The following is a 19,954-nucleotide window of genomic DNA, read 5'->3' as shown; positions in this document are numbered from 1 at the left end:
CCATCCATCCATCCATCTATCTATCTATCTATCTATCTATCTATCTATCTATCTATCTATCTATCTATCTATCTATCTATCTATCTATCTATCTATCTATCTATCTATCTATCTATCTATCTATCTATCCTTCAGGATTTTTTCCTCAAATGATTAATCTTTCACATTGTTTTAATCCATTCCTTTTTTATTATTTATATTGTTTTTATTTTGGGTCTGTGTATTTGGGGTTGGTGGTGAAGTGGGGATTTAGTTTTTTTATTGTACATTTGATGTTTTTATACAGCAATTTGATTTGGAATCTAGTGCCGGATACGTTTATACAAATACATTTTGATTGGTTGATTGATATGTAGTATAAAACATGAGTGAAAGGTTTCCCTGATGAGAAAGATGTGTGCTGTATTTTCTTCAGTGACATCAAGTGGTACGTTACTTATCAGTTTTCCTTTTTTATTTTTCGGTAGAGACAACCCGCCCCTTTTCAAACAATTTCCATCAGTTGTTCACCAAGAAGTTGTTAGGGAAATGAACCATCTGGAACACTGTGAACAAATCATGAGTCCCTTCTTAAGTCATCTTCAAGGCAGCTTTTAAGAGACCTTTGAAACGTTGCCTTTGCTTTCTTGACAGTGGCAGATGTTGGAAGAAATCAGCACGAGTGAACGTGCCATAGTGAGTCGAGAGCGACGCATTTCTGGATGGAGCCCAAATGATGAGAATTTTTGTAGATTGATTCTTGGCAAAATTAAATCTGATCATGATCATTTGAAAAAAAAAGTTACACTAAAGGGCCTCTTGCAACGTGCCACTTTGATCCCTTAACCACTAGGGTCGTAGGTACATCCAGTGATATTTGACCACTAGCTGTAGTGCAACCAAAAACGAGTGCTAGAAAAACACAAAGAAGAAGACAAACTATAGAAGGTCAAATTGACCATACAGCACGTTAATTCTCTCTTTTTTTGCCCAGCTTTCCACAAGATTTTGGAGCAACACAATGGCCGACAATAATGTCACCTATGTGAACCTCTAGTTATGTAAAACAATTACACATTTTTTGACCTATGAGTGCATAGAAAATACACAATTTATACGATAGTTCATGTATGTGTGCTTATTTTACAAATGTGTGATGGGTTTCTTTAGTACATGAGGATTTTTTACCTCCAGGATAAGCTAAATAATACACATTCTCCCTTTAATGTAGGGTTTTGCAAACATATATAAATACATTTTGTGTAATTTTAGTCATTCGGTGTGCGTTTGTGTCTGAGTTAAAAAATCCCTACAAAATACAGTAAAAGCAAAGCATGTTTAATTTTTCTTTGACTGACAATTATGCTCGTTTTATGTGTTATTTTTCTTTTTTTTTTTGCATAAAAATCCCCAATGTGTATTATTTGACCACTAGATGGCATTGTGTTGTCTGGTACAAGCACTAGCCAGTGATACACGCCCCAGCATGGCAGAGGGATGCCGGACAAACACAGCGCCAATGTAAGTGTGGAGTCCACAGTGTAAAAGAAATACAAATTTCTCAATCTATACTTTCTTGATAAAGATTAACATTGGTATGATAATTCATGTACTTCTGCCTAGCATTCATATATATATCTCATCTCATTAGCCGTACCGCTCATCCTCATTAGGGTCGCGGGGGGGCTGGAGCCCATCCCAGCCGTCTCTTGGCAGTGGGCAGGGGACACCCTGAACTGGTTGCCAGCCAATCGCAGGGCACACGGGGACAGACAACTCACTCGCTCATTCAAACCTAGGGACAATTTGGACCGGCCAATTTACCTGAAATGCATGTTTTTGGAACGTGGGAGGAAACCGGAGTGCCCGGAGGAAACCCACGCAAGCACGGGGAGAACATACAAACTCCGCACAGGAATTCCGGAGCTGGATTTGAACCCACGACAGGTTCCCATGACATGAACTGTGCCGCACAAGCGCTAACCACTGCGCCGCCGTGCTGCCCTCATATATATATATATATATATATATATTTTTTTTTAAACAGATGAAAGTTTTTGTACCACTGGTTTAGTTAGGTAAGAAAAATACATACAGCAAAATAAAAATAAAAAATCATGGCTGATAATTTTCAAAATATTGTCAAATAAAATCAATACTGATATGATTTAAATTATGGTCAAACAAAATCATTACTTGTGATTTGAAGAACAATTTATTCCAGTTGAATAGGAATTAGTTTCCACTCTTCAAATATATAGGAAAATATTTCCACCTTGTACGTATACTGCAGCATGTTTCCCCAGAGACGATAAACTGTGGCACAGCAGTGCCAAAATCAAACAGTTTTAATTTTCTCATTAACTCCAAAATGATATATAAAAAAGTTGTAAACCTCCTGTAGTGAATATTTTTTTTGTTAAGTGTTTTGTTATTTATATTCAAATTTTAAAAGGAGACCAGTTCAGATAAGTTCGCTGTATTTGAGGTAAAGGAGACATTTTCTGATAAGTACATTCATAGGAGTTTCAGTTATTTATTTTAAAAATGTTAGAGAACCTGTTTATGTATACATCCACCAATAAAGTGATAATTTACAGGCTATCTCAATATAAAATTATAAAAAAAGGAATTATCACGAATATCAGAAAAGTAGCACGAGGTTTAGTGCCAAGCCCGAGCAGTCCCAAAATAGTTTGTGTTTGAATGAGCCAGGCTTTGCAGCACCAACTTCAGCCCATCTGCTGCAAGTGCTTGCCCACCCCCAGTTTGGCCCCAATGCAAGTTGACTGTAACCGGAAAAAATGAATAGTTATGCATCGATAAAAAAGTCATATTTCTATTCATCGAAACATATTCCTGCATGTTACTTCATTGTTTTTAAGGGTCCATATCAGTACAGTTAAAATAAAAACCTGAAAAAGGTTAAGTCATTTGCCATTATAATTGATACGTTTATTCTGTTTTTTAATATTGGACACCTGCAAGGGAGATCGCATAGGATACCAGTTCGTTATTTTTACTATTATGCACGGTTTACATCAGTGATATTCATGGTTCATTGATTACTTAACCACCTAGGTTGTAGGTAGAAGTCAGACGACTATTGGGCGGGCCATTTATTGGGCAGGCCGGTTATCGGCACCGATAATTTGGAATTTGATGGATATCGGTATTGGAGTTTTTTTTTTATTCGACAAGCCAATTAAATATGATTATAACTGGGTTGGAGGAGCAGAAGAGAGCTTTTCTTTGAAACAGTGCTATTCTATCACTTGCTCCTCCTCTCTCCCCTACGCCCCTCCTCACACTTTTCAATTCGCCAGCTCAATTGAAATTTCCCCTTTTCTGTTAATTTTAGTTAATTTCAGTCATTTTACTTGTATTGGATTTTTTATTAATGTATTTATTGTTAAAAAAAATAATGATCAGGAAGCTATGTTTTCATGTACCTTAATACAAGTTGCTGCTAAGCCTAACTGTATTTCCTGCATTGCTAGTTAGTGGTTTAAGTGAAAGATTAGTCATGTTCAAATTAGAATTAACTTTAAAAAAAGTTTCAGGTAGCTATTTAGGTTCTTATGTACCCTTATACGAGTTGCTGCTAAGCCTAATCTTGTTTCTTCCTCTGTTGGCTAAAATGTTTCAGAGAGCTATTGAAAATTTTATTTGAATGTATAACACATGTCCTTTGTTTAATTTTGCATTATTAAAAATGTCTTACACCAACGTTTAAGCTTTTGCGGCAAATGAATATCGTCTCCAAATATTGGTTATCTGACTCCTTTTGATAATAATAATTGGTATCAGTATTCGTCCCTGAAAACCCCATACTGTCACGAGACGGCGTGGTGGCGTGGAAGGGGACCGGACCAGAACAGAGGCAGGAGGCATGAAGGGAGAACTCAAATGCGTTGACGATCCATAAGTTTTATTTACAAAATAAAAGTCGCCCAATACTCCGGGGCAAAACAGAACAACACAGAGTTCCTCCGGCACGAACTCAACAGGACAAGGCATAACAGACTAAAACAGGACAAAGCATAACAGACTAAAACAGGACAAGGCATAACAGACCGGGATTGTGAATAATGAGTAATGAACCAGCCCCCGCCAAACCCAAAATCCAGCCTTAAATAGCAGAACAGCAATCAGCTGATCTGCTTCAGCTTGAGTTTGGGGGCGTGGCATACTGGTCGTCATGGCGACCGTGACAGAGCCCCCCTCTTAAGGGACAGCTCCCGAGGTCCCAAAAAAGAAAAAATTACTACCTCGCGCCCCGGAAAAATGACGATCGCGATTGGGGCAACCCTGCTCCCTCCTCCGAACACGCAGGAACGGGGAGAGGCAGGCGCCATCTGCGTCGGGCGGATCGGAATCGGCGCTCGGCAGAGGGGGGTCTGGTGGCCAATTGGACAGGGGATGACAGACAGGCAGAACCGACGAGAACAGGACAGGTAAACAGGACAGGCCGATGCAGAAGAGTCGCACTCAGGACAGGCCGATGCAGAAGAGTCGCACTCAGGACAGGCCGATGCAGAAGAGTCACACTCAGGACAGGCCGATGCAGAAGAGTCGCACTCAGGTCAGGCCGATGCAGAAGAGTCGCACTCAGGTCAGGCCGATGCAGAAGAGTCGCACTCAGGTCAGGCCGATGCAGAAGAGTCGCACTCAGGTCAGGCCGATGCAGAAGAGTCGCACTCAGGTCAGGCCGATGCAGAAGAGTCGCACTCAGGTCAGGCCGATGCAGAAGAGTCGCACTCAGGTCAGGCCGATGCAGAAGAGTCGCACTCAGGGGGGTCAGATTCAGAAGAGTCGCACTCAGGGGGGTCAGATTCAGAAGAGTCGCACTCAGGGGGGTCAAATTCAGAAGAGTCGCACTCAGGGGGGTCAGATTCAGAAGAGTTGCACTCAGGGGGGTCAGATTCAGAAGAGTCGCACTCAGGGGGGTCAGATTCAGAAGAGTCGCACTCAGGGGGGTCAGATTCAGAAGAGTCGCACTCAGGGGGGTCAGATTCAGAAGAGTCAGGCTCAGGGGTTCAGGTTCAGAAGTGGCGATTCAGACAGGACAGGCGGAATCAGAACAGGCAAGACATGAGAGGGTCAAAATCAGAACAGACAAGACATAAGAGAGTCAAAATCAGAACAGACAAGACATGAGAGAGTCAAAATCAGAACAGACAAGACATGAGAGAGTCAAAATCAGAACAGACAAGACATGAGAGAGTCAAAATCAGAACCGGCAAAACAGGAGGAGCGGAGTCGGGCTGGCAGGCAGCGGAGTCGGAGTCGGCCCGACGGGCAGCGGAGTCGGAGTCGGCCCGACGGGCAGCAGAGTCGGAGTCGGGCTGGCACGCAGGGGAGACGGAATAGCAGGCAATCGGCACGGGAGTCGGGCAGGCAGGCATGAGAGTCGAACAGGCAGGCGTCAATTCTTCCCGGGACCCCATTCGAGGCACAGCAAGGGCCACGACGGGCGGGGCCGTGGTTCGAACGGGCAGGGAAGGCCAACTCAGTAGGCGCCTGCCGAACTGCGCTCTCCAGCTCTCCCAAGTCGCGCTGGGATCGTTCGCTGAGTTCTATTTGTTGGCTGGTTCATTCTGTCACGAGACGGCGTGGTGGCGTGGAAGGGGACCGGACCAGAACAGAGGCAGGAGGCATGAAGGGAGAACTCAAATGCGTTGATGATCCATAAGTTTTATTTACAAAATAAAAGTCGCCCAATACTCCGGGGCAAAACAGAACAACACAGAGTTCTTCCGGCACGAACTCAACAGGACAAGGCATAACAGACTAAAACAGGACAAAGCATAACAGACTAAAACAGGACAAGGCATAACAGACCGGGATTGTGAATAATGAGTAATGAACCAGCCCCCGCCAAACCCAAAATCCAGCCTTAAATAGCAGAACAGCAATCAGCTGATCTGCTTCAGCTTGAGTTTGGGGGCGTGGCATACTGGTTGTCATGGCGACCGTGACACATACTGGTAGATCCATAGTCGTAGGGGCACCACTTCCTGTGTCTTGGGCAAGTACAGCCTGGCGGCGCCCATTCCTTTCCAGCCCAGTTTTATGTAGGGGTTTTTTTCCCCCTCAACAATATGGGATGTCATCTTAAAGTCACTTCTCGTATATACTATATACTAACATTAAATCCAAGATATCACCTGCATATACAATATGTTTTCATTCGTTTACATGGGTAATATTTCAAATATCCAGTAATGTTGCGGTTCTTTGTTTTCCACACTGTCAAGAGCAGATCCTTTTTTGGATAAGTCTATTCTCTTCTCAATATTGGACACCTGCATATGAGATTAAATAGGATACCAGTTCTTTATGTTGCCTATTATAACTCGCTATTCTTATTTTGACTATGATACACTGTTTGCATCATTGTTATCATTGGCCAATGATGTTGCTGTTCTTTGATTCTACACACTTTACAGCATATCTTTTTTTATATGAATGTATTCTGTCTTTAATAGTGTACACCTGCAAAGGAGATCGCATACAATATCAGTTTTTCATTTTGACTAATATACCTCGCTTGTCATGATTGGTGATTCAGGGCACCTGTGACTGCCCAATTGGCGCCAGCAGCCCTGAGCGCTGATTGGTTAAGAGACTTTTTTTAAACCCCCGGCTTCCAAGAGGAAGCTGTCAGACCGTTTGCGAACCTATGCTCCCAGCTAGGCAAGCTCCATACATTCCGACATTTTCCTGCCCTGTTTTCTCCTGCATGATACCTGTTGCCGACATGTTTCTGGACCAGTTTCTGCCCTGCTCTTCCATCCCGACCATCGACCTGTTTTCCCCTGTTTCCTGCCTGATACCTGTTGCCAACCTCTTTTCTGGACTCGATTACCGCCCTTGCTCTCCTGTCCCGGCTACCGACCGGCTTTCCTGCCACCCATGACTATCCCCGCTCGACACGGTGCCACTTCCGCTTTCCTGCCTTCAGCTACCCGTGTCTGACAATCATCTCTTTTTCAATAAAACTGAGTTAAACAAACGCTATTGGGTCCTGTCTCCGTTTCTGGCTTGTGACATTGCTATTGTTATTTTGACTACTATGCACTGTGTACTCCATTGCTACTATCAGCCAATAATGTTGGTATTCTTTGACCACACACTTCTGGGCAGATCTACTTTTGTAACATAGGGGATTTAATAAAAGGGCTCATGTCAGGATCTTTTAGAACAGTTAGGAATTTTGTATCTTGAGGGCTTTTGTACAGTCCTCTCCTGTTCTCTTTGCAAGTTCAAAGTTCAATGTCTTCTCTCCTTTTGTAAGTGCCTATAAACTTAGCAATTTTTTTGATATTTTTTTTGTTGATGTCCTCACAGAAGAACAAGTACATTTATAAATCAAAGAAAAATAAAATTATTAAATATACTGTAAGGATTTGCTTAATTGCTTAAAAAATAAAATGGGGCAGCATCGTGTTATTTCGTCCACGTTCCCAAAACAAAGGATTATCTCAGTGTTGTGAATGTGGAAATAAATTCAAAAGACTATGGACAGCAAAAAACAAAAACCTAAAATTTGCATTTTTTAATGATGACATGTAAGTTGTAGTTAAAATTTTCAATTTACATTTGTGGTTTTTGCAAATGGAAAGAATGATTGACAGTCTAATCGATACCGTCTACTAAATAATTATTTTATCAACATTTATAAGGCCCGGACTTCAAATCTCCTTTTCAGGAGTTTAAAATTATCTTTCTAAAAATGTATTCATCTTACACAAGTTTGAACTTTCCTGGTACATTATGAACATTTTTGTCATAGTCATACAAAAAAGTAATACTTAGAAATTCTACAAAATAATCTGATATACCAGAAGAAAATAATTTTGCACATTTATTTTTCTTAGTTAAGAAAATATTGAAATAATAATAATCTATATTTATAACTATATTTATTTAGTTATTATTTTTTCTTTAATATTACGAAGGCATGGGAACCTGTTGTGGGTTCAAATCCAGCTCCAGACTTCCTGTGCGGAGTTTGTATGTTCTCTCCGTGCTTGCGTGGGTTTCCTCCGGGCACTCCGGTTTCCTCCCACGTTCCAAAAACATGCATTTCAGGTGAATTGGCCGGTCCAAATTGTCCCTAGGTGTGAATGAGCGAATGAGTTGTCTGTCCCTGTGTGCCCTGCGATTGGCTGGCAACCAGTTCAGGGTGTCCCCTGCCCACTGCCCGGAGATGGCTGGGATGGGCTCCAGCCCCCCCGCGACCCTGATGAGGATAAGCGGTACGGCTGATGAGATGAGATGAGATTACGAAGAGTTTTACAGGGTAATATTTTCCAAAACATAACTATTTTCTTCATGGCGCTATTCCAGTTAGCTGGCCTTGTCGGACTCTTTTCCTCTGAAATAAATGAGGAAAACCTCATTTATTTTCGTCATGTAACGTGTCGAATCGAGCTAGGATGCAGCTAAATCTCTGTGTCAAATTTCATCTTTGTAGACACTCAGATTCAGGAGAAAAGACATCAATGCATTTTAAACTTACAAGAAGGACAAGAAGCGAAGCCTTCAGATAAGGAATGTCCATCCAAGTGCTAAATCACTCTCCAGAGCACGCTCTTTTTTATAAAATCTTCAAGGTTAAAAAAAAACAAAAAAACAAAAAACAGATCAGACCTGAGGGGTATGGGAATCAAATTCAAAACAACAAACAACAGTGCGCAATAATGGTCAAAATATGGAATTGGAATCCTACTAAATATCCTTTGCATTTGTCCAATATTGAAATTAGAATAAAAGTATCTTTCAAAATCAGTTTAAGGGGTAGAATTGAGATGGACCCTACTTTTATGACTAGCTTGAAAGAATCCGGGAAATATACCCGGGACAGTTTTGTGTTACTAGTGTTTGAGGTGGTTTTTGTTTGTTCATTATCTAAATTGTGTTAAGAATCAATTTAACACAGATCAGCGCAGTATACCGTGCATTTTTTTTTCTAGCAGGGTTTGCTACATAGGGAGTCAGGTAGTGACTACAGGGACAAGAGACTGCATTTGTGAGAAGGAAAATTGAACCCAAAAGTGAGTGACCATCTCGGATGGAATTTTTTTATGCCCGATCTTACTTTAAAATAGGTATCTCCAAAGTCCATTTTCCCTCTAAAAAATACTTTTGGAGATACATTTTTTTTTTCTTCACACTACAGCAATAATATACAATTGCTAAAATAAAGGAAAGGGTGAGCATAGAAACCTACTTTTTAAGAGAGAAAATATGCAGCTTGAATAAAAACCATTACTATCGTCATCCTGCATCATCGGAGTATGGGGCGACGCTCCCGCTGTTTCCGATCACGCCATGTTCGAGTCCACCGGCCAATCACGGCGAGATTGCACCAATGAGGGATTCCATGTTCTGAATTTATCAAGGGGTAATCTGTCGTTGCCGGGCCAGAATGGCTCCGCTTCTTGACGTGTCATCTTTCATTGAGAAGAGTGATTCTGCCATACTGTATATAGCAATACATGTATGGAAAAATATGCCATATAAAAAAATGAAAAAGTAAAACATAAGTAAATATATGAATTCAATGCAATTTATTCTTTTGTTTATGCATTTTTCATTTGTGTTTTCATATGATTATTTCGGTATTCTGTCACAAATTTTGTTTTGTATTTTGTCGGGTATTTTGTTGAATAATTTGTCACAGCAAAATGTTATTCAAATGAGGAGGTGGGCCAGTTGTTTGAGCTTTTACCTTATTGGTCTATCAGTGGCGAAAGGCATTCCAGTTTTTTGATTAACCAAAAGATGAACAGCTCAGCCAGTTTGACTCGTTTGACTCCTCATTTGAATAAAATTTTGTTGACAGAACGAATAAATAAAAAAAATACCTGACAACATTGATTACATAAAACAGGACAAAATACACAAACAAATTAATGACAAAATTAAAGACAAAATACACTACAAAATCGATGACCATATACTCGACCCAATACCTGACCAAATACTCAACAAAATATTGAACAAACCAATGACAAAATAAATGACAAAACACATGATATAAATCATGACAAAATACGCAAAAATATTTCCCCCCAAATACACAACAGTATACATGACCAAATACATGTACAAATATAAGACCAAATTTACAAAATACCTTAAAAAATAAACTACAAAACAGAAAACAAATTTCTTGACAAAATACATAACCAAATACATGACAAAATAAATACCGCTATATATAAATGACATAATGAATGACACAATGCATATATGTTTCAATGTATTTCTTATTTTGTCATATATTTAGGTATGGCATGATTAATTCATGTGTTCTATTCCTGTCATTTATTAGTACGTATGTATTTATTTATGTATTTATTTCAACATTAATGCAATGTATTAGACCATTTCCTAGATTTTGAGGTTTTTTTGCATATTTATTACTCATAAATGTTTCGGATCTAAGCAATTTTCATATAACACAGGGAAGACTCTAGGAAATACAAAATGCAGTTTTAAAATGTTATTTAATTTATTCAAGCACAAAAAAAATATAGGCCTACCTCGCTCTATGTATAAAGGTTATTGTTAAATCACAAAGTACTTGTGACTAACCGCAGTTTTGGGAAAGGTGAGTTCATTTCCATAGGACACACCCAGAATTGATTGCGACCACCTGTGTAGAATCAAGGCAACACTTAAATTAAATCTGTTAGACAAAGTGAAGTAGGCTACATAATCTCAAGAACACAATTGACATGCCAAGGTCCAAGGTTGTAGGGCTCCACCGAACCACTGCCAGAGCCATTATCCACAAATGGAGAAAACTGGTAACAGTGGAAAAACTTTCCTAGGAATAGTCGACCAACTAAGAGAACTCCAAAAGTGTGATGATGGCTCATCCAGGAAGGGTAGAAACGAACCTCAAAAATATCCATTGGCCTAAGTTAAGGTCAGTGTTCATAACTCGACTATAAGAAAGACAATGGCCGAAAATGGCATCCATGGGAGAGTTTCCCAGTGAAAACAACTGCTGTCGCAAAAGAACACATAGTGTTGTCCCATATTTGCCCCCCAAAAAATCTTAATAATTTTAAAGACTGCAAAAACTCAGGAAAGGGGCAAATACTCTAACGTGCGTGCACACGTGACGTGCGTGCCAGCGTACGTACATATTTAGCACGCCTCCGCTCGGGCTGTTAGTTTAATTCATGATGGTGCCGTTAATTTGGCCTAAACGCTCCTTGCGAGACCTCCTCTTCTCATCCCCCTTTTCGTCCTGGTGCTCATCAGTCACCCGGCAGAGTAAATCAGAGGGGAGGTATTGCACAGCAGGCAATACATAGACTGGACACCTTGACTAATATGCCAATGTCCTTCTCCCTCCTCTAACTGAATCCTCAGAACCTCCCTCATAGGGGACACTGTATAATATTTGACCACTAGATGTCACCTTGTAGTGCAACCGAAAACGAGTCCTACAAAGCACAAGTAAGAATACAAACTATGGAGAGTCGAATAGATCAAACTGAAGTTCTGTTCTTTTTTTCTTTTGCCCAGCCTTTCACAAGGAGTTTGGCTTTTGGGGGTAAACTCGGCAGCAATATGGCGAACAATCATGTCAGGTCCCTCTAGGAAGGGGGTTAAAAAAAATGCAGCCCACATCAGGTTAAAAGAAATGCAGAAGGTTCGGACATACATAGATAACATAGGGACAAGAGTTGTTCCAAGATGTTTTTTTCTTTAAGTTGTACTTTTTTCACCAGTATGAATGTCGTTATATTTTACTGTTTTCAATTCGTGGCCAGATTACATTGCCTGACAGAATTGTTTTATAATTATATCGATTAACCGAGATTTATCTGTGCCCTATCTTTTTTTAGTGCGGCATATATTTTGAAGCAATGGTATTTGAAATGTTTTACCTTTAAAGATGTAAATACTACACAATGTCCCCTTTTAAAGGGATATTTTGTAATATTTGACCACTAGATTTCACTGTATTATGTAGAACAGGGGTTGACAACCCAAATTGTTAAAAGAACTAAACAAAAGTTTTGAAATGCAAAAAATTAAAAGCTTTATACGAGCCTTTTAATGAAAGGTTTTGCACCGTGTAGTCAAGTCAAGTCACAGTTATTTATATAGCCCCTAATCACAAAAAATGTCTCAAAGGACTGCACAGGATTACAATTACACCATTACCTGATCTTAGGGGCCGGTCACACAGACATTTGCGGCTGAATCACGGCCAGAAATTTCTGCCTTTGAGGCGGACGCTATTGGACGCATTGAGTTCGCCATTAAGACGAGATACAGCGGTGCTTAACACGAGGTCGGAAATACGCGCGCGGGTGGCAGCGCGAAAAAGGTTTGCGCTGCTCAATTCTTCAGAGCGCGGGTACACAGCCTTTCACGAGCGTATTGAGGCTGAACCACGGCCAGAAGTTTCTGGCCGTGAAGCAGATGCTGTTGGGCGCTGTTGGACGTTTTGAGACCGCCATATAAACGAGATAGAGCAGTGCTTTACTCGCGGTCGGAAATTTTCACGTGGTTGGCCGCGCTCAAAACTTTTGAGCTGCTCAAAAGTTTGAGCACGTGTTAAACCGCGTGCCGCACACGTGGTCAACACGAGAAATGACGCGGAACGACGTGCTCTGGCCGCGGCCATGGCGTGGTTACACATGGGTAGGATGGGAAATTTCAGCGGGTAATCGTGGGTGGAGCATGGTAATAGCATGTTCTGCGCCTGTATCGCGGTGTTATTACGTGAAATTAGCGTGTTACGCGTGGGACAGTCAAACGCCTTTCTCCGCGTATAAACAGCGCGAATGCCGAGCACACGTCAGTTGTGCTCGTGACGTCAAGGGGTTGAACATGGATCCCCGTCAGCGTAGTTTCTCTTCATTTCAAATAAATCTTTCGGTGCATTCGCAATGGTTGCAGCAAGGCTTTAATGCCAGGACCTTAGCTTGGCCTTTTGGCTGAGAGTAGTTCTGTCAACTCCACGCATCGGCCCGGTATTGCAGTACCTCCGGGAACGGTGCATTCGCAATGATCGCAGCAAGGCTTTAGGACTAGGACCTTAGCTTGGCCTTTTGGCTGAGAGTAAGTATCCCGGCTCCTAGGCTTTGTAGCGTATTATGAACTGACCGATAACGGATAATGGATAATGAATAACGAAGATAGATCAATAACCCTTAAAAACCCCAAAACCCCTTTTGGCTGAGAGTAAGAGTCCCGGCTCCTAAGCTTTGTAGCGTATTATGAACTGATCGATAATGGATGATGAATAAAGAAGATAGATCAATAACCCTTAATCCTCATTTGAGCACCAAGCTCCGTCATCCGTCGATCCTCCTGAAACCTCCACCTACCGTCTTCTGGTCGGGGTGGATCGTTGCAAATATTGTTATTATCGATACTTAGCAGGTACTTGAATCGGATCGACTGACTGACAGGCATAGTTTGAGAACTTTTTTTTTAAAATTTTGCATGTAGTTTTAATTATTTCTTTTTTTTAAACAAAAAAAACAACATTTAGAACATATTGAAAAAAAAATGTTCCACTGTCAGAATTTTAATGCGTTTAAGTTTTTTCTCCGTTTCCCTTTTCTTTTACACTTACAACTTTGTAACTGTTTTCCCTTTATTCCGTTTTGTCTTTCCTTACATTTTTTCGATCACTTTTCATTTTTTTTTTTTTTTTTTTTCCCCCTTTTCCTTTTCTTCCTCTTTTTTGTTTGATTTATTTTCTTCCGCTTTCGTCTTTTTCATAATTATTTGTTTTTATTATGTTCTGTCTTCAACCTGCCGGCCCCGGGGTCAACCCGGGGCATGCTGGATAGACTATCTCTCTAGGCTGGCCAGGGAACGTCAAAATTGTGGAAAAATAATTCCATACACAGTGGTCAAATATTACACACTGTGCCTTTAAAGTTTATAAACAATTTAAATGCTCAAAATGTTTTTTGCTGCGTTTAATGTTTATTCAAATTTAACACAAGGGGGGAGGGGCTAGGTTAGTCAATGATCATCAGAATCAGAATCTCCTTTATAATCACTGTATTGCTAAAAAGAAATTAAGGTTGCACTCCATTTGGCAATGTATACAATACACCTCTAATATAAAGTATTCACATCCAAAATAAAAACTACACAAACCAGAGATATTACACCTAGAAAAGGAAAACAAATATTATTGCACTTAAAACATAAGTCAACAATGACAACTAAAATACCTTCGATTTTCACAATATTTTTTAAATAAGGTCAAAGTGTAAATAAAGTGGGGGTTTTTAAGGGTTATTGTTCTATCTTCGTTATTCATTATCCATTATCCGTTATCGGTCAGTTCATAATACGCTACAAAGCCTAGGAGCCGGGACACTTACTCTCAACCAAAAGGCTAAGCTAAGGTCCTAGCCCTGAAGCCTTGTTGCGATCATTGCGAATGCACCGTTCCCGGAGGTACTGCAATACCGGGCCGATGCGTGGAGTGGACAGAGCAAGCTCTTATTCCATCTCCGGAATGCAAAAATCAAAAGGCCAAGTTAAGGACCTAGTATCTAGGCCAAGCTAAGGACCTAACAGCACATGCCGTTGCTCTTAGCATTTCACGGTCAGCTAACTAAATATAAAGTACTAAGACCAAAAATCAACACAATGTAAAAACATTTAACAGGACCAAAATGAAATTCTTCTTCTGCAACGACTACTTATACCGGGATGTTACACTTAAAATCGGGGGTATTGCACTTTAATCCTGTGTTTCACGAGGTGTGTTTAGATCATGACATTTCCTAGCAAAAGTTTCAGATCAATATTGATCCATACTACCCTATATTTAGTTGGATCAGATCAATACCAAATTTACCAGTATCGCCCAACCCTATTTTCTGGCCTATGTTGCTGTTTTTTCCCTCTCCACCCAGGGTATTGCACTTAAATCCGGGGTATTACACTTTCAACCGGGACATCACACTTTAATCCTATATTTCACGATGTGTGTTTGGATCGGGACATTTCTGATAAAAAAGTTCCCCATCAGTATCGATCCATAATATCCTGTATTTACTTGGATCAGATCAATTCCGAATTTCTCAGTACCGCCCAACCCTATCTCCTGGCCTACGCTGCTGGTTTTTCCCTCTCCACCCATCCCTTAGCTCGCCTTCTCGCCTTACCTTTCCTCCTCCCCCGTTCCCCAGTTCTCATGTTAGGTGTAAATTTAGAACAGAAGGCATGAGGGGGATGCTTTGTAAGAGAAAGGGAAAGAGAATACTTGAAAGCTTCTCATGGTCCCCGTACAGCACTCGGATGGCTGTGATTAAGGACCCGGGCCTTGCTTTACACTCGCACACACTCATTTAAGACGCACTTTTAACGAGGTACAAACTCACACGAAAAAATACACTCATCTGCCACATCATTAGGTAAAAGTGCAGTTCTAGAGTGGCAAACTACAGTACAAGCACACATATTGCGAGGTAACGCTTCTCCGATTGTGCCTTGTTTTGTTTGTTTTGATGCGGATCGTTCGGGTTTAATTTAGACTGTGTGGGTGTTGTGTTATGTTAGGTGCGTTAGGGTAGAGATTTGTTTCAAATTACTAATGCTTACTTGTTAAGGTGGTTAATGGAGTTACACAGCCTTGAAGCTGCTTTAACGCTTGGGTTAAAGCTTCAAAACTGCTTTACCGCTTGAGTTGAAGCTTTAAAACTGCTTTAATTCTTGAGTTAAAGCTTTAAAACGGCTTTAACCCGGGTTTTTAGGCTTTAGAACGATTAACTTCGGAGCTAAGTCTTTAAAGCTGCTTTATGATTGAAGCTTCGACTTTAAAGTAGCTTTAAATCTTTGAAACACAAAGTCATAACTAAGTTAAGGACACTTTAAAGCTGTTACCACTTTAACCCCATTAACTGTGAACGCCCTATAAATGATCTTTAAAGTCTTAACTCAGGAATGAACGCGGCTTTAAAACTTAACTCAGGAGGTAAGGCAGCTTTAAACCCTTAACTCCAGAATTATTTAACTCTTCAGTTAAAGTTAAACAGGTTAAAATCAGAAACGAATATTTCGTTTACAAAGTAGAAAATGCAAAAAAGTAAAGAAATCAACAAAAAATTGGATTTTTCCTTTTTACATGTGAAAATCATGTATCTCTATTTATCGTCAATTTTTATATTTGTATAAAATGTATACAAAGACAAAACAGGTACACGAGTCTTTAAATTGATAATTTGACGCGATGGAGGGTGTGCACGATTGAGGACCAGGGTGATGGAGGATTCCACGATGGACTCAGTCCCCCTCTGACGCAGTGCACCCGGTGCCGCCAGGGGCGGACTGAATCCACGACACAAAGAAAAATAATCTAAGAACAAAGACAGGTTTATATTTAAGTCAGCGAAAGGGAAGCCTGACCCTCACAAATAAAATATGAACATTCAGGTTTATTTCAGGCATGGTTCCTCAAATCAAGTTAATTGGTTGGTCTCGGGCGGGGTCGGGCTTTTATACCCAGCGTAGTCAGACTGGATTGTTTGTGCCTGATTTTACCTTTACCTCCTAGGTGCCTCTTTTTTCCATTAAATCTTAGAAGTTGCAAAAAAACAGTTCAGCTCTAGAGGGTGTGGGATTCAAAAAACAGCAACATGATTGACCAATGGCGACAATTATGTAATATTCAAAACAACAAACAGTGGGTCAAAAGAGTAACTGGCAACCTATGAAATCTCCTTTGTATCTGTTGAATATTAAAAACTGAATAAACATATTTTTGCTGCATTGTTGCTTTCATGGACTTTTTGGACTATTTTACAGGCTTAAGGCGTATTTTCTTTCAAGGAGAAGTGTCAACATATTCGCTATTGTTTTCATTTGTTGATGTTCACAATGTTTTGTTCACCGTTACCCAATGCTAAATCTATTGCACCCTGGTCATGCTGGAAGAATGATTACCACTTGTGAGGCCCCTTCTCAAGGTTTTTTATTTCCCCCCTGCTAAGGTTTTGAGTTTTTCCTAGCCCACATGTTAGTTCAAGATCAGGGGATGGTGTAATTGTAACCTGTGCAGACCTTTGAGACATTTTGTAATTAAGGGCTATACAAATGAATGTGACGTGACTTATTCAGTCACAGTACATTTGAAGTGACCATTCACAGGAAGCATCTCCCGCTTATGTCAATCCCGCATTGTTGTCTTCAGTTGTATTCATTTAAACCGCAAGAAAGTCTGAGTGCGATGTCCTTGCCCAGGCCTGCCAGGAAACCTGATGTGCTTGTCACGTCCAGTCTCAAAGGGCTGCGCTATCACTTTTACCAAGCTCTTTAATCCATTCGATGATACATTTCAGTGTCATCTCCATAGCAATGGAAACTATTGTTACATTTGCAAATAATATCACCTAGCGGAAGCATATAAATAGTGAAAAGGAGGGGCCAGGTACTGAACCCTATGGAACGCTAAAAGGCTCAGGCACATGCCAATACAACGCGTATTATTTGAGAGGTCAAGTCAAGTCATCTTTATTTGAATAGCCTTTAATCACAAGAAGTTTCAAAGTGCCGTACAGACTACAGACTATTATTACGCCATCCCCTGATCTAAAACCTACATAAGAGATCTAAAACATGGGCCAGGAACCTTTTTGACTCAAAGAGCCATCATAGCAAAATATATTAAGTGTTTGTGTTTTTTCTTTTCTTTTCGGGGGGGCGATGGAGAGAGCCGTACAATATATTTTAAGACAAAATTCAACAAAAACGCTAAACCCGCTCTCGAGACTAAAACTTAATCTTCAGTGCATTTTATTTTACTCTGTGACATTTTGAGTCATTCTAGTCATAAATAATGGTTTTAAGGTGCTAGCAAAGTTATTTTGCAAAAAGGTGACACAACTCTGCAAACGAGGATACCAATGGGTTTACCTTTGGTGCTAACAGCGCTGGGCAAGGGACAGAAATTTCATGAAAGTTTACACAGCAGTACTTTAGGCCTCTGGGAGTGCCTTTAGCCAGGTTTCGTGTCAAGGCACCCCCAATAAATATCAACAAAATCGATAAACATCTGCTTTCGTGTACAAGCGTCTCCGGAGCTCCATGCAGTCATATTGTTCCTTGGCACTCCTCAGTGTGTCCCTGGCACTTTTTCAACAAACCACGACCCCAACAACTTTGCCCAAGTAGAATGCCCAGCAACACAAAGCCTGGCAAAGCCAGGGATTGTAACCCAGGGCTATTGTGCTTGTAGACGAACTCATTATTGTGACAATAAAAGACAATCAAGATGCTAATCGCTATACTTAACCATGACTGAAACAGCTAGAGTATATAATGTAAGTAGGGAATTAAATGCATAGAAGATTAAAAAACTATTTTAATATTGAAAAACAAACTACTTTTATTCCGTCTGAAGGCAAAACACATTTATTATATGTTTTGTAACATTTAAGCACCAGACTTTCTATCTTAGCGTCATCTCGAGGCGAATGAGGACAGTACACCCAGTTGAGCCTCCACTTTTCCCCAAAGAACCGCAAAAGCCTCTGCGGCCTTCAGTTCTTATCGCAGGATAACGTAAATCACTGGGAAAAAAAATCTGCGACCCTACTGTTAGCGCTCTGCTGGCAATGTCAGATGTGATAAATCCTGATTTATACCGCTGATCCCTCAGAACATGACCGGAATGTGCTTACAGGTGGATTTAGTTCAAAAGTCCCGAGTCGGGAGCTCCCACGAAAAGAACCGTTTGCTTCCTGTTGCATGGACTGACACAGTGATTATTTTTAAACTCAGTCAAATTACAGATTTATTTGGCAAGTATTTTAGTTTTTATCAGGTTTGAAAATCTCTTATCTATAAGAGGATTTTGTCGTTATGAAATAAAAAAGGGTAACTGATGTGAATTGTATAGATCTGAGGATCAAGAGTTTTGAGGTGGCGAAGGAGGTATTATGAGATTTCTCAGAGTGAATCGAGACGTTTGAGGTGGGGCCTTCGAATTAAAATCAGTATAGTTTGTGTAGGCAAAAGTACTGTATTCATTTGTGTGTACCACACATTTGACTTCATCTCATTATTACAGGATTCTTATTCACATTACCAGAGACGAATATTAAGTCAAGTCAAGTCCTGTTTATTTATATAGCCCATACTCATAAGAAGTCTCAAAGAGCGGAACAGCAAATACACATCCATCCATCCATCCATTTTCTGCACCACTTATCCTCAGTAGGGGCGCTAGGTTCTGGAGCCCGTCCCTGCTATCTTCGGGCAGCGGGCAGAAGAAGAATCAGACCTTGAAGGATATAAAATAAATACATTGTACATTTTATGTTGTTATCATATACGATAGAGGTCATTTAATTACTTGAATTATGGCATGTACAATGGCTTGCGAAACTATTTGCCCCACTTGAACTTTGTGACTTTTTGCCACATTTCAGACTTCAAATATAAAGATATAAAACTGTAATTTCTTGTGAAGCATCAACAATAAGAGGGACACAATCATTAAGTGGAACACACTTTATTGGATATTTTAAACCTTTTTAACACATACAAAATGAAAAAGTGGGTGTGCAAATTATTTAGCCCCTTTACTTTCAGTGCAGCAAACTGTCCAGAAGTTCAGTGAGGCTCTCCGAATGATCCAATGTTCATCTAAATGACTAACGAGGATAAATAGAATCCACCTGTGTGTTATCAAGTCTCTGTATGAATGCACCTGCAGTGTGATAGTCTCACAGGTCTGTTTATAGCACAGAGAGCATCATGAAGAACGAGGAACACACCAGGCAGGTCCGATATACTGTTGTGGAGAAGTTTAAAGCTGGATTAGGATACAAATGGATTTACCAAACTTTAAACATCCTAAGGAGGACTGTGCAAGCAATAATATTGAAATGGAAGGAGTATCAGACCCCTGCAAATGGACCAAAATCGGCCCGTCCCCTTAAACCTCCAGCCATACAAGGAG

General features: G+C 40.3%; 1 protein-coding gene and 1 pseudogene across 1 annotated transcript in view; one reads left to right on the top strand and one right to left on the bottom strand.

Annotated features, from left to right (window-relative positions):
- LOC148361874 (receptor-type tyrosine-protein phosphatase delta-like) overlaps window positions 1–19,954 on the top strand; it is a 401,326-nt gene that overhangs the window by 29,234 nt on the left and 352,138 nt on the right. The gene's annotated exons all lie outside the window — the stretch shown is intronic.
- LOC148361877 (U2 spliceosomal RNA) lies at window positions 14,421–14,630 on the bottom strand (annotated as a pseudogene).

This window comes from Urocampus carinirostris, chromosome 8, assembly GCF_059441175.1.
Source record: "Urocampus carinirostris isolate Australia breed hairy pipefish chromosome 8, RoL_Ucar_1.0, whole genome shotgun sequence".
Classification (NCBI taxonomy): domain Eukaryota; kingdom Metazoa; phylum Chordata; class Actinopteri; order Syngnathiformes; family Syngnathidae; genus Urocampus; species Urocampus carinirostris.
Note: the sequence above shows the minus strand (reverse complement) of the source record. Positions and strands in the feature narration are given on the sequence as shown.